This window comes from Pipistrellus kuhlii, unplaced genomic scaffold, assembly GCF_014108245.1.
Source record: "Pipistrellus kuhlii isolate mPipKuh1 unplaced genomic scaffold, mPipKuh1.p scaffold_m20_p_12, whole genome shotgun sequence".
NCBI classification, from domain to species: Eukaryota; Metazoa; Chordata; class Mammalia; order Chiroptera; family Vespertilionidae; genus Pipistrellus; species Pipistrellus kuhlii.
The window spans coordinates 2478070-2483326 of record NW_023425427.1 but is presented as its reverse complement, the minus strand read 5'-3'; the positions used below and the strand labels follow the sequence as shown (position 1 = coordinate 2483326).

The window sequence follows — 5257 nt, the reverse complement described above, 5'->3', positions numbered from 1 at the left end:
ACCTGGGGTGGTTATCTCTTTGCCCAGAGGTATCTGTAACTGAGAAACAAATCACTTTCACTAGGTTCTAGAAAGTTAAGTTTCTTCTCAGGTGTCACCACCAATTTGCTGGATGATACTGGACAATGATTTTCCCTTTCTGAGCCTCATGGTTGTTGTTTTTTTATTGTTCACTCTATTACAAATGTCTCTCTTTTTCCTTCTCTCTGCCCACCTCCACCCTGCCTCCCTCCCCTGGCCTTCACTGCAGTGTTGTCTACATCCATGGGTTTAGGCTTCTATGTTCTTTGACTAATCTCTTCACCCTGTTTTACTCAGTGAGCCATTAGTCAGTCTGTTCCATGTATCCATGTCTCTGGTTCTGTTTCATTTGTCTGTTTATTTTGTTCTTTAGATTCCACATATTAGTGAGATTGAGCCTCAAGTTTTACTGGTAAATATGGATGGGTGGTGCTCTGGCTGGTTTGGCTCAGACACATAGAACGTCAGCTTGCGAACTGAAGGGTCCCAGGTTTGATTCTGGTCAAGGGCATATTCCCCGGTTGTGGACTAAATCCCTATTAGGAAGTGTGTAGGAGGCAGCCAATCAATGACTCTCTATCATCATTGATGTTTCTATCTCTCTCTCCCTCTCCCTTCCTCTCTCAAATTAATTAAAATATTTTTAAAATAAGTAAAATGAATATACTTTTAAAAAGATGTATGGGTGGCGAGGGCCAAAGGTGGGGAGGGAGTATCAGAGGACCATGAGCCACCTGCAAGTTTAGAGAGAGGAGCCATGGTTCTTGGTTATTTGGCTCTATGTGGCAGGCTAGTGCTTGTCATAGCTGTGCCTCTGATGTTCTCTGTATGAGGTGCCTGCTCAGGAAGTCCTGCTGATGAATAGATTCTTTTGTGAACAAATAGGACTAATATTCCATGAATCCCACTGACCAGAATTTGTTTTTCTACCGAAGGGCGCTATCATTAGCATTTGAGATAAACACCCAAACAACTTAACCAAAGTGTATCTCCATCCATTTTGGTTCACAGAAGGGAGGATGTACACTGTGAAGGAAGAGCATATAGTTCATAAAAGTCCCTGTGACTTTCCAAAGGAGAGTGCTGACATGGGGGTAACACGGGAGGGTATGTGTTAAACACTGCCATGTCTGATGCATTGTACACCCAATTTCACCACAAGGCTCACAATCCTCCTGGAATGTGACATTTATGATAAAAAACAAACAAACAAACAAACAAACAAACAAAAACCGAGCTTCACAGAGCTTAGCTAAGTTGACAGCCAGTAAGAATGAGGGGAGGTTTAAAGCTGAGCCTTTCAAGTGCAGAAACTCAGGAATGTGAATGGAAAGCAGAGGCTGGTCCTGAGGCGACGTTGGCCTAGACTCTGCTTCCCTGGGCTGAAGTTCCTCTATCTGCAAGATGAGAGAAGCTCACCTTGCGGTGCTCTAGTGTCTCAAGAAAGTTGTAACATATAGTGATTCCATCACTCTGTCTATTCCTCACTGCCTTCCGTCACTTCCCACAATTGAACCTGCCCTCCCATCAGCTGGGATTGCCATCCCCAAGGTCCTCCCTTGCTAGTGGCTAGAAGTGGTGTGGGGCCAGAAAAACACACTCCCTTCTCTCACAAGTGGAGAACTTAGTTATCCTAAAATTCCAGTGTTACATTTCTGCTCATGACACCTGAGTCCCCATCTCTGTGCCAGCTCCAGTCCCACGGTGCTAATGTTGGACCAACCATTTGGGTGACAGAATTGAGTTTCTTTTATGACTTCTCTGCTGCCATCAGTGGTCAAATGAAACCCCAAGTGACTGAGATTTCCTTCCAAGTCATCCCTGACTTCCTCCTCTGCTCAATTGTTCATTTACAGTCATCTTTGGTGTGCCCTCCAAATCTTCCCCATCCTGTCCATTACCTTTGTCTCCATTCTGGGGTAACACTGTGGTGTCTGAGAATGTAAACATGTCTATAAATTTTATATCAGTGGGTTTCTGGCATGCCAAAGACTATGTAAGAATCAAATTTTTGTCTCCAATGTCATGAAAAAAGTATATAATACTTAAAAACAACTACATATTTCAAAGCTATTAGGAGGATCATAAAGAACTGTTGAAAAAATTAAAGGACAGTCTTAAATGCATTTATTGAAAGAGCATTTGTAATTGGCCTTTCAAATAATTCCTTTACCATTATTTAAAAAAAATAAAAATAAATTTATAGATGGATAGCTGTGTTATCCTTTCAAATTATTCATTTACCATTATTATAGAAAAAATAAAAATAAATTTATAAATGGATAGCTGTGTTATATTACCATTAAGTAGGATCAAAGTTTAAGCTAAAAATTAAATCTATATTTGGTTGCAGAGAAATGTGAAATTTACCTATAGCGATTTCCTACTGACACTAAATTAAAAGCATGAGCTGGCATCTTTATAACAGAAATGGGTTAACAGATATAATCTTGCCTTTAAAGTGTTTTTTTTTATATATGAATAGAAATGTAATGAGGATAAGAATAGCCTTCCGTATTATCTGTACAGTTCATAAAGCCTTTGTCGTTGTTAGTGACTTTAGGTGTGAACATTAAATTAAGGCTGGCAGAAAAAGTTTTCAACTGTTATGATCCTCAGCTTTCTAGATTTTCTGGATGAAGATTATTTTCAGTTCTTTTTTCTGGTGATATGTATAGGAAATTACAGCAGACATATAAAGGAAAGATCAGAAGCCTGCTGTCCAGGTTCATCACTGTATGTTCCTGGTCCTTTTCAAATGCAGGTATTTGATAGTCAGTTGTTCTACTACATATTAGTTTTCCAGTATTATCAAGAGGCCAGTCATAATCCAAAAGCTATGCTCCTGGTTGTAAACTGACAGATCCACCCTGTGGCTGGTTCACTGTATTGCATCTGACAGTGATGTATCAAGCGAGTCAAAGGCAAAGTTAGAACCTGTCCACTGCCAGCAGTATCCACCATCTTTGTTGAGCTTTCTCCAACACCTCATGCTACTTCCCTCTAGTTCTTCTTTACTGAGATCTTCAGGACCCTCCTCACTGTCCTCTTCTGCTTGCCACCCCGCTTTATACTCAGAAGACAGCCATTCTGAAGGTACTAGAGTCGTGGTTGGCAAACTGCGGCTCACGAGCCACATGCGGCTCTTTGGCCCCTTGAGTGTGGCTCTTCCACAAAATATCATGGCCTGGGCAAGTCTATTTTGAAGAAGTGGCATTAGAAGAAGTTTAAGTTTAAAAAATTTGGCTCTCAAAAGTAATTTCAATCATTGTACTGTTGATATTTGACTCTGTTGACTAATGAGTTTGCTGACCACTGTACTAGAGGATTGTGTTCAGTAATTCTTACAGAAGCCAAATCACTGATAATATTCTGGAACCTTAAAGGCCTGAGAACTGATACAAATGGTCTTTCTTGCTCAGTTTTAAGGAAGGTCAGACCTTCAAAGTCTTTTCTCCTCATAGGAAACTAGACATCTATCCCAGTCAAAAGCTGTTTTAAGGATCTGTCCCGAGAAGGCACAGGTTGAAGGAATACCCACTTTTTAAGAGCTGCATATGCAGCCACCACCACTTGCATCAAAAAGAAGTTAGATGAACCAATGAGCTGTCTCATGAGTGTATACTGAGTTTATTTAAAAGTTCAACACGCTGACGAGGCCTCAAAATGTTTCTATTCCTTCAAAGCACTTTGCCTTTACAAAATCGAATCCATAGGACCCTGCTGATGTGTCGTAACCACATACAGCTTTCACATTAATTGTTTCCTTCATCATCTTGCCACAGTGCTCTATGAAACCACCCGACTGTAGCAGATGAGCTGCTGCCAGAATGGCAATAATAACTTGACTAGGCTTTCCTAAGACATCACCTCCATATAGTGACCCCAATGTGACTTGCAGTCCTTCTACCTCAATATTCTGGCCAGGAATCTCTAGTTCAATGGTATCCATGCTGGATTCTTTCCAAGAACCACTGAGCATGCTAGACAAGTAGTCAAATTTACATAAATATACTTTATGTGAGCTCTACTCTTCTCCTAGAGCACAATCTTTTATTCTATTTAATTTTTAAATAATGTCATTGAATTTATTAGTTAATAAAATTATAAAGGTTTCAGGCATACAATTCTATAATACATCATCTGTATATTGTATTGTGTGTTTACTATTCCCAATTTATCACCTCTTTATCCTCTTCTACCTCCCCACACACCCCTTCCTTCCTAGTGCTCTCCTTAATGTTGTCTGTATGAGGTTTGTTTGTTTGTTTGTTTTTCTTAATCTTTTTCATTCAGCCCCACATCCTGCCTCCCCTCTGATACCTGTCCATTTTCTGTATCTATAAGTCTGTTTCTATTTTCTTAGTTTATTTTGTTCATTAGATTCCACGTATAAATGAAATCATGTGGTACTTGTTCTCTGACTGATTTACTACACTTCTGCTGAGCTCAGACTTAACCCTGCTGGCACAGTGCTAGGCTGCTCAACATACCCATGGGCCACAGCTCCCCTCTCCCCATGATTTCAGGGAGCACACCTCAGGGATCCCAGGGCACCCAGTCTTGATCTGCCACACAGGCCATCCACCTGCTGGTCAACACCCATCCCAGTTGCCTACAGGACCACTTTCTCACCACAGCCCCAACCCCCAACCACAGCAGCAGATGCTGCAGCCTCCATCCCTACACCCGCCTTCTACATTTATCCTAGCTGCCATGTCTCTGGATTGCAAGACCTTGTCCCTGCGTTTTTGCACCAAAGTCTATAATCAGCTTTGAATTTCCCACAAGACTTAACACCTTATAGTTTAGATGTGGTAGGTACTCCATTCTTTTTGTTTTCTGAAGGTCGAAAGAGTGAGAGGAAACATTTGAAGCATGAAAGAGAGAGAGGAAGGGGGACTGGACATGTAAAACAGATAAGAAGGAAGGGAAGAGAAATGTTTAAAAAGTGCTATGTTCTATTACAGGACTCATTTAAGCATGCTTCACTGTTGTTTCACTTCTTGCATTTAAGCTCTTATTGCAGAAAAAGAGGACCAAAGAAAGGAAAGATAAGAGATTAGGAGCCCAGTGAATATTCAAATTGGGAAACAATTTCAAATCTCTCAAGGCAGAAAGCAATTCAGTAAGGAAGCAGCCCTTGCTTTAAAGGATTGTGCCTTTGAAAACACCTTTTGTAGGCGCACGCTTATTCAGCAAAGCAAGATGCCTTCTTAGCCCCAATACTCTCTTC

At 40.8% G+C, this 5257-nt stretch overlaps 1 pseudogene; it reads right to left on the bottom strand.

Moving 5' to 3' along the window:
- Positions 1-2636: 2636 nt before the first annotated feature.
- On the bottom strand, positions 2637-4352 carry LOC118716670 (annotated as a pseudogene).
- Between the last annotated feature and the right edge of the window lie 905 nt (positions 4353-5257).